The following is an 11,151-nucleotide window of genomic DNA, read 5'->3' on the forward strand; positions in this document are numbered from 1 at the left end:
GGGGGGGGGGGGGGGGGGTGGCGGTAGGAGTAGGGGTAGGGTTTGAAAAAAAAAATATAATTAAAATTTGAAAATATTTTTAAAAAATAAACTTTTTTTTGTGGGGAGTGGAGGGAAGCTGCTAAGGGGTTGGGTAAGGGGTGGGGTAAACAATGAAAATTTAAATAATTTTTTAGGGAGTAGGAGTGGTTAGGGCTTGGGTGAGGTACAAAAACACCTAAATTTTTAAAATTTGAATTCAAAAATTAAAATTTTAAATTGTTAACTTTTTTGGTTGGAGGAGGGGTTGGGGCTAGTTTGGTGGTATGGGAGTCGGGGTAGGAATTTTTATTTTTTTTTGGATAGGGAGGATCAGGGTATAGTGTGGGGTAAAAAATTATTTTTTGTTGGTAATTTGAGGTAGGAGTAGAGTTTTGGAAAAAGTTTTTCCTAATATTTGAAGGGAAGTCGATTTCTTTGAATTGAAGGAAAACAAGTTGATTTGGAAAACATTTTCCAAGACATTTAACTCAACCAAACATGAGAAAATTAAAAAATTTCCTTCATACCAAACACACTCATAGTGTTCCGTGCTAGCAATGCTTTCTTTTGAGTTTCCACTCTAGTTTGTCTAGAGAAATATCATGCACACATGAGTAACCATGTTAATGGCTTTCTTTGGTAACAAGAAGATTTGCGTCTCATATAAGTCTATATTTCAAAAATCACTCTTAATCAACTACATTTTGTCACTATATGAGAGCAAGTTTGAGGACCAACACTTGATCCTGGCCATTATTCTTTCAACTAGAGGCAAACATTGTTGTATGTTCAGTTCCCATGAGGAGAGGGGAACTATTAAGTACTTGAATGGCGTCTCTCCTAAAGTGAATTGCATCTCAGTTATAATAAACTCTTTGAGTGCCTAAGTTCCTGATTTGCTATGTACGTCAATAAGAGTTGAGGTTATAGAAAGGTGACTATAGAGGCAGAATGAAGTTAAGAGAAGTAACTTAGAAAGAAGTCCTACAAAGAATTTTAGTATATATCTGCATATGATATATCGAGGAGAATTTAGTAGTCATGTGATTAGAGTTGTCGGATTGTCACGACCCAAAAAATGACGTGATGACACTTGTCTATTCCCACCAAGACAAGTCAGTCTCAACCCAATAAAATGAAAGAAAAGCGGAAAGATAAAGCAAGAACAAGATAAAAGCGGAAAACTCATTCTTTCTATTAACGCCCCAAAGTTTGATTGTCATCAAGTGTATAAGTCACTAATGTAAAAATAGAATTCGAAAGATAAATACAAGTCTCAATGTTTTTGTTTCTCAAGTAGAACAAAACATAAGATAGAGGAACAAGAGGGTCCGCCGGGATGACAAACAACTACCTATCAAAATCCTTGACAAGCCCCGAAATCAAAAGAAGAAGGAGGAGATCACGCGGGTCCAAGCTCGAAACCTACACAAGTGTAGAGGCTAGGAGTGAGTATCAATAACATCGTACCCAGCAAGCAACCTAATAAATAAGGCAACCTAGCTAGAATTTGAATACTCTTTTCCATTCCAACCAAACCTCCTCAAACTACAACCTGCACATAAATAAGCCCGACCAACTTAACAGTTCTACAATAACAGTTCACAAGGCACAATATACAACCAACATGTATCACGTAGTCAAATCATAAGTATCAAATACATCAATCACAATTAATCAATGAGTCAATCATAAGCATCAAAATGCATCAAAACACAAGAATCAACTCTCGCTGAAACCCTTTCCCATCGACTTTGTGTCATATCGCTAGCCGGAACCATTTCCCATCGGCTTTGTATCAAATCACTAGCCGGAACCATTTTCCATCGGCTTTTTATCAAATCACTAGCCGGAACCAGTTTCCATCGGTTTTATATCAATCACTAGCTCGAACCATTTCCCATCGACTTTATATCAATTGCACTTACCGGAAATGACCCCGGCATCAGGAGCACTTGCCGCAAAAGGCCTCAACATCAATACATTATTTTTGTTGAATATTTCAGTGTCACCACTCAACTCATATTTTATGTCATTTTCTTAAGAAACAACACTTTAGATAATTGTATTTTGGTAGGACTAAAGAAATATCTGAAGCACAAATTAAATATATGTTTGTAAGAATACTTTATAATATCGAAAAAAACCCAAAAACCCTAGGTTAAAAACCCGAGGTTGAAAACCCGAATTTTATTAGTTTGAGTTGGTTTATAAATTTAAAAATCTAACACAAATAGCTTGGTCTGACATTTTTAAAACCTGAACCAACCCGGCCATATATACCCCTAAATTTGCATAGTTAGGTAAAATTCTTTTCTATATCACAAATCAAAACTGATACTTCCATTTAGTTGTTTCACTGAATTTTTTGTTGTTGTTATTGTTGACACCCAATTTTGACCTAATATTTTCAAAATTCGTAACTTTTAAGATCTTTTATAATTTTAAATAAGTTTATTGATAACTATCCTTATTTATCAAAATTTAAGATTTTTTATCAATTAATTTTAAAATTGCATTTTTTACATGTCATTAGTTACGTTCATTATATTTTTTTTATATTATTTTTAATATATATTCATTTTATTTGTTACATTCGTTAATATTCATTTTGATATTACCTAGAAATTTATTCAAATACAGATAATATTTCATACACAGATATTTTGTTGATTGATAATTTTGATTCACGATTTTAAAATAATGATATTATAGTTTCCAACTCCCTATATAAAGAATAGTTTATCTATTAGGTCAAGGGAGGTGAATTATTATTTTTTAGAAGGGGATAAGGATTTCCAAATAGAAAAAACCCTAAAAAAATTTCTCCCTTAGCCGCCGCAACACCCGGATTCCGGCTAAGCTCCGGCAATCCAAAACACTCCTTCATTTTCTCCTTTTTCCGGCGAGACACCACCAAAACAACTTCCAAACGACCACCTGAGTCCACCACCAAAACCCCTTTGGTTTTTTTTCTCCTTTTTCCGGTGACATACCCAAGCAACAACCCCACTGTCCAGTATCTCTCTTCGCTCTCATCATCTTCTCCGGCGAACTCACAAGGCCGGAGAAGCTAGCAGTCATAACAAAACCCACAGCCCTTCCTACACTCACTGCCTTCACACATCCAAAACCCCCACAGCAACACCACTCACACCACCAGACCTCACAAAACCCCATCTCCATTTCCGGCAAAATCAAAACCCAAACACCATCAGAAAATCCCAGACCCCATCGTTCCTCCTCCACCAAAAATCCATCGATAAGCAGCCACAAAAACAACCAACCCCAAAACCTCGCATCTCCGGCGAAATCAAGCAGATCTCACAACCACCAGCTCTGAAGTCGGAGCAAACACGGTGAAATCAGTCACAAACTAGGCGCGATATTGGCCAGAAACGACCACATCCAATGTTCTCTGGTAACCCATCTATTATTCTTTCTCTTTTAAGTTTGTTTCTTCTCCGTTCTATATTAGTAAAGTGTTTGATATTCTTACTGGGTGAAGTAATTATTCTTGTTGATTATTTTATTTGTTAGCCTTATTTTATATCAGTATTAATGGGTCAGTTATTTTGTATAAATTTGTCCATTTTGCTTATCATTACCAGTTAGTTTTACAGTTGTGTCCCATTTCGATTTGATTTTATTTTCATTATTATTCATTTTATTGTGTAATAGCATTAATGTATTTGAGTTATTTTCTTTTTAACTGTTTTGTCAATTTCGTGGGAATGTTGATTGTTATGGTTATTATTTATTATTGTTATTATTATTGTTATTATTACTTCTACTACTGAAGGTTCTTTTTAGCCATACTTCTTATTTATTACACATAATACTATATATGTCTTGTCATAATTGTATGTTATTTTATTCTGTCGTTAATTATGTGTATGTCGTTAATTAAATTAATTATTTGTTATAGCTTATTGTTGTTACCTGCTCTTTATGGTTTTGTACTTGGAGTTTCTAATTTTAGTTTAGCAAATTGTTATGGTTCAAGTTTTAGTTAGCTTGTTATTCTATTGTTTGTCTTCTCTTAACTCTCATCATTAGTCTTATTTAAATTGGTATGTTAAGAATGGCCAATGAAAAAAACCTCTCCGTCGGTTTTGGAGGCCTCCACATTATAAAAGATGAAAATTTAGTTTAAGTTTATATTTTTTGTAAGTTAAAATGGTCAATGAAAAAATCTCTCCGTCGGTTTTGGAGGCCTCCACATTATAAAAGACGGAAATTTAGTTTAAGTTTATATTTTTTGTAAGTTAAAATGGCCGATAAAGAAATTACCGTCGATTTCCAAAACCTTCTATGTTAGTAAGACGGATTTTTATTTTAAGTTGTTATTTATTTTATTTATTTTTATTTATATTTATTTACTATTAACACTTTTACTAAGTGTGTTTACAGGTACCCCGGAGATACTTTCCGTTGAAGCTATTCGAACTAGGTTCGAATTATATTCTTATTCATTATTGTATATTATTGACGATAGGCAAATTTAGGCCGATTCTTATATTATTGTTTTATCATATTACTTGTGTATATTGCATGTTTATTATACTTGTATAATATTTTATCCTACTTCTCAATTTGAAAAAAATGAATTCAATTGGGATCCACATTTGTGGATTTCAAAGGATGCCTAACCCCTTCCCTTCGAAATAACTTGAACCCCTTACTTAGAATCTAATGGTTTCGTAGATCACTTAATGGTTTCCTAGTTTTCCTAAAATTAGGTGGCGACTCCTTTAAAATTCTAATTTTCTTAAAATTCTTTTAAAATTGAATCAATTGATTATTTTTTGAGTCACCACGATGTTTCGCCCTATTCGAATAGAGTAGGGACGTAAACAGTTATTGTTAAGTCATAACCGATCAAGCTTGTACTCAGTGGCGGATCCAGGATTTAGAGTCCGTGGGTGCCAAATAAATTTATCGATTAAATTAATTTTATATTCGATTAAATTAAAAACGTCAATAACAATTATAAAAAAAATAATGTGCAGCTGTTTTCCTTAAAAAAAGGGGCTTGGGGCCTTTTTTTTTTTTACTTAAAAACGTCAGCAGCATTTTTTCAAAATAATAGATTCAAATGGGATTCGAACCCGCAACCTCAATCTTCTAAAGTTGCCCTCCTACCATGGCACCATAAGCCAATTTTGTTCTGTGGGTGGCACGCTTTATATTTATATAAATATTATGTATATATACCTATGTATATATAGAGTTTCCGTCGAAGTTCGGGGGTAGCGTGGCACCCCCAAGGCCCTTCATAGATTCGCCCCTGCTTGTACTCATAATCAAGACCCACGATGAATGGCATATGAAGTTAAGACTTGCTCCATCCCATCAAGTTGCTTTTAGGGAAGCCCTTGCAGACTTCACCTTCAACGGTTTCTCCATTCCAAAAGGATGGAAGGTATAAAAAAAGAAAAAGATCAACACTATACATGTGTTATTTTGATGTTGTTAATATCTTAAAAGATCATTCAATTTTGAGAATTTATTTAGTAAAGTCATTGAACTTTGTTTTGTATCAATACAATCACTTAACTTTGACTTTTATATCAATAGAATCACTCAACTAAAATTTACATTACATTAATAAATCAAACATGCCAAAATAAAATACTTGTTATATGCCCTATAAATATGAACCCCACAAAATAAATAAAATTAATTACATGTGAATTTGTCATTATCACTTTGACTTGCTCCTTTAGGCCCAAAATTTGCCTGCTTACAAATATTTAGTTGGACTACCGCAAGTTGGCCCAAATGACTTTCTTGGGTAATTTTAAAAAAATTCACTAGTTCAAGTGCTAATTATTTAGATACATGTTTGTTAATATTACGAATTTTATCAAATTTTGGTGCATTAAAATACATCTAAATACGTCTAGATACATTATTTATAATATTTAAAATAAATTAAATGCATACAATATTACATTTAAATAGTGAGATTGCACCAACATGGGTTGGTGCATTGATGAGAGTGCTTCACCCTTAACTAGGGGTCTCGGGTTCGAGCCTAGGTATAAGAAAATCTTGTTGGGAGCGCCACCCCCGAATGGGCCCTGGACATCAGTTGGGAAAAAAAAAGGGACAAATTACTTAACTACACTCTTTTACTTACCTTAATATCCATTTATCCCTACTTATTTCAAAAAATTCAAAAATCCCTTATTTTACCTATGTATCCCGCATGTATCCCGTGCACAACGCTATGTATCCCGCCATGTGGAATGTATCAAACGCTATGTATCCCGTGCATAACGCTATGTATCCCGCATGTATTCCGTGCACAACGCTATATATCCCGCTATGTAGAATGTATCAAACCTAATGTATTCCATGCACAACGCTATGTATCCCGCTATGTGGAATGTATCAAACCTAATGTATCCGCACAACGCTATGTATCCCGCAAACATCATTTTTAAGGAATTTTTGGTAAATAGAAAACTAGAAGGGATAGGATGTTATTTAGTACTTATAATATGTGGTTCCTATAATTTATAAAAAAAAGTGAGATTGCATAGCATGTTTAAGTACTTACAAATAAACGTCCAAATGACGAATTAGGACATGAATACAAGTTGGAGACATATATATCATTAAGTTAACAAAATAGGAATATGAATAAAGAGAGATGTACCAAAAAATAGTACTTATGCAATATCTAGATTTGAAACATTATTGATAGTATTTAAATGAATTAAATGCACATAAATCTTAAATTTAAATAATGAGATTTTAAACATGTTTGTAAAAATAATTTTAATGTCCCTAGTAAAATTTTATTTATCTCTCTGTGTATAAAAATCTATTACAAATAAAGAAGAATGTACCAAAAAAATAATTGTCCAATGTATAGATTTGGAACATTATTTAAAATATTTAAATGAATTAAATGTATAAAAATCTTTGATTTAAATGACGAGATTACATAATATATTTGCTAAATTAATTTAATCACTTCCAAGATCGAATATTTCTCTTAGATTTAAATGAAGAGATTACATAACATATTTGTTAAAATAATGGCAGAATGGTTTGATAGACCCTTATACTGGTATCGGATTGTGAAATGGACCCTTCTACTTATGACTTTGTCAAGTGAACCCCTTAAACTCAATGAAACACAATATTTTAAATACCTCTGACTATTGACCAAACTTATGTGGCAGTAAAATTGCTTAGTTGGAAAAATGTGTGAGGCACACGTGAGTTAAGAGCGTGAAATTAATGTTTTTCATTAAAATACACATATAATCAGGAAAAAAAATATATTTAAAAATAGGAAAAACAAAAAATATCCCCTTTCTTCTTCTCTTTTTCTGTAGAGAAAAAATTAGGTCATATTTTCCACCATTAATTCTTTTTGTAATTTCACTTCATTTCTAAAAGAAATTACTCATCCTTCAAACATCCCACAACAAACATACAAATTGGAAAGAAGAAGAACTTTTTTGTTTCAATGATTCTTTGGGCTGATTTATTTGTTTTCAAATTTAAAATGGGTTACATAATTTGAGCTTTTAATTTGAAGATTTAAATTGAAATCTTCTCTGTAAATTAAAAGCTCAAATAACAAGATTATACGAGTTGAATTGAGGAATTTGATAACTCAACTCCAGATCAAGACGACTGAGTCAAATAACTCATTGTTGGACTCGTCGCCCGAGTTGTTACACGAAGATGACAAGAATATATTGATTGTAGTAGCTCAAGAATTCATTCTGATGCTAGTCCATTTACTCGATTTCAGCTCTTTGCTGGAGATTAGGAAGAAAATTGCACCGTCACTACTAAAATCTCCATGGTTGCTTCAAGCCAGCTTTTTTGGTCTCTAAAGATTTATGTATTCTCAACAATTTTCTAAGGATTCTTGAATTTCAAAGTGTTCTGGGAAAACAAAATTCATGTATAGCTTTGCAAGCATTGGGTAAAGAAGAGAAATTTCATATTTTTTTGAAACTTGTCAAATGAGAACACCCAATTCTCAAGCTATAGCTATAGCAGCAGGTGTATTTTTTTGTGCTTAAGGGAGGTGGAAAAAGATGGGAGTGGGAGGTGGGTTTGGATTTTGGGGGCGGCTAGGGTTTATTGAAAGAGATGGGAAAGGAGGTGCAACGTACTAGAGAGGAAAAATTAGCTTTTTAAAAAAATATTATTTAATTTTTAATATTTAATTTTTGACTTGTCATTAAAAAATGATGTGGATTCCACGTGTATTTGGTTGCATCACACGCACCCTCTTCAAATGAAAAAAGGGTTAAAAATATTGTGTTTCATTAAGTTTAAGTGTTCAGTTGACAAAGTCATAAGTAAAAGGGTTCACTGTACAATCTGATACAAGTATTAAGGTCTATCGGACCATTCACTTTTCAAGATAGAACATTTCTCTTAGATTTAAATGATGAGATTACATAATGTATTTTATAAGATAATTTAATTACTTTCCAAGATTGAACATTTCTTCTACACCATACATATAAGTGATAGGAATATCAAAAATATAATGAAAAGCAAAGATGTGTTGTTTCTCATTATTTTGGTTGAAGGGTATGGGTCTACTAGAAGTGCAAAGAGGTATAATTTCCATCTCTTTTATACGTTTAATATTTGATATTAGAAAAGTTTATATCTTGATTTTTGAATTTTTAATGAACACTTCGTTGTGAAATTAACTTTTTTGTGGAGACTATTCATGGCGATATTTATGCTTATATGAACAACTAACTCTTCCGCCCCAATACGTACAGGGCAAAGAAAGAATCAAGGTGCAAGGTTTATACTTCTGCAATAGCAAAGGAGTTCGAAGAATAAAGAACAATGAAGGCAGAATGGCTCATCAAGGCATCATAACTAGTTGGGGTATTGGTATTATTATTATAGGACCTATCATAAGGTGTTCACCTCGAGCGAAGCTTCGCAGGGCACCAAATAAGCACCAACTTCAGGGCACCCCACCACAAATTTGTGTCCATCATCTATCTCCTTGCTCTCTATCGTTACTTGGGTAATAACAAGTCTATCCTAACGACGTTACGCATCCAGGAGCGTTTTACCGTTCTCGTCTGAGGAAGTCGGTGGTGAGGTCGACTCACAGACTTTCCATGCATATCAAAAATTAACTGCAGACAACTAGGAAGTCCGCGAGGCCCCTACACCTCCAAATTTCTTTGACGAAAACGATAAAAGATCCATGGCTGCCAAACATTTTGAGGGTAGACTTGCGATTATTCAAATGATGGTAAAGGGTACACAGGTAAGCAGATGAATAGAAAAACTTGTGTTGAGGAGTTGATAATCAAGTTTCTTGAAATTTGTGCTTATGTTGGTGTCCAGCGAGTCCTTGGCTTGAAGTGAACACTTCATGGTAGGTTCTTCACTTTATTTGGAATTTTTAAAGTTGAAGTTGGAGTTGGAGTTTTGTTTGACAATAAAGCTTTTTATAAAGAATATTTAGAATATGAATGTACTTTTAAAATATGTATGTGTATGTATCAATATTGTATAAATAGTGTATGTGTATGTATCAATATTGTATAAATAGTGTATGTGTATGTATTAATATTGTATAAATAGTGTATGTGTATGCATCAGTATTGTATAAATAGTGTATACCATGTATATTTGAAGAAACTATAATGACTAATGAAATCTTTGAATCCCGACTAACTCAAAATTATTTCTAAACGGTCTAAAAGCTATGAGCTGCTCTATATGTTTCGAGTCTTTTAATATATAAATCACTCGAAACAATTCACGTTAACATCACATAGAATTTTAAAGTCGCGTTTCACAGAAGCTTTGAACATGAAAGAAGAAGAAGAAGGGGGGAGGAAGATTAGAAGAAGCCATTAATGGTCGGAACTTGGAAGAAGAAGACTAAAGAAGAAATACAAATGTTCTTTCACCAGAAAGATTTTAACTGAATGACCAGCAAAAAATGAAGAATTTATATTTTGAAGTGCCAGCACAAGAGGATGGATATCCAATTTACACTGTATATAGTTAATTCATAATTAAAATAATATTTTTAATAAACCAGCCTTTAATGATTTCATATAATAATCCATCAATGGTGAGGTTCAGCATTTTTTGAAGAATATTCAAGATCTAATAAATAAGTTTTTTTTTTTAAAAAAAAATATGAAGAATATTAAATTTATATGCATAGTTTAATTTTTAAATTTTTTTTTAAGAGATCATACAATGTAGTTACACATATTTATCAAATATTATATTTGTAATTAGATTATAAATATGTATGAGTTAAAACAAGCAATCAAATCTTTATAATTATTGCATTTTGCAATTAGTAGGTTGTGTAACTAGGCCAAATTACATTTTATTACTAGGTGGCTTTGTAATAGTTAATAGTAACATGAACAAGATTGTGTACGTGTTAACAATAGCGGAAGACTTATCAATGATGTTTTTATTGGGGAGTTGCTCCGAATCGAACTTTGAATCTCGAGGAAACAAAGTGTAATACCACAAACTGAGAATCTTTTGGATTGTTTGATGTCATTGTCCAGAAATTAAGATCTTGAATCTTGTTTTTTTCTTCCTGGTTTTGTGTTTTTTTCTCATACCCTTTTCAAGCGTCAAACTCTATTTTTAAAAGGGAGTGGATGATACGGTTAAAACTATATAACCACTCCCACTCTTTTTCAACATAGTATTTATCTCTTTTATTAGAAATAGTATTGGGTCGGGTCAGGTCAGGTCCACATGGGCGACCCATGATCCATGGCTCAAAATAACTTACATCTCCCACTTTACACATGGTGGACAAGACCCAAGCCAATTTGACATCAACTAGACACCCAATTTCATACGATAAACATTTTGTGCGATCGGTGAGCTTCAAGAGCTTACCTATTAGGTTTTACATGCTGCGTATGAGAATTCAATCACATGTGGAGAGAATTCACTACTAATATGAGGATACTATTACTCACAATACCCCAGACTTCTTTCACTACTTCAGCAGTTATATATTCGATCTCTCGTCCTCTTAATTAAAGAGGTGAACTCGAGTTCATGTTTAGCTTTATACACACAATTACACTCAATACCAATATGGTCAGGGCAATAGCCGGCTTA

This window comes from Solanum stenotomum, chromosome 9, assembly GCF_019186545.1.
Source record: "Solanum stenotomum isolate F172 chromosome 9, ASM1918654v1, whole genome shotgun sequence".
Taxonomy (NCBI): domain Eukaryota; kingdom Viridiplantae; phylum Streptophyta; class Magnoliopsida; order Solanales; family Solanaceae; genus Solanum; species Solanum stenotomum.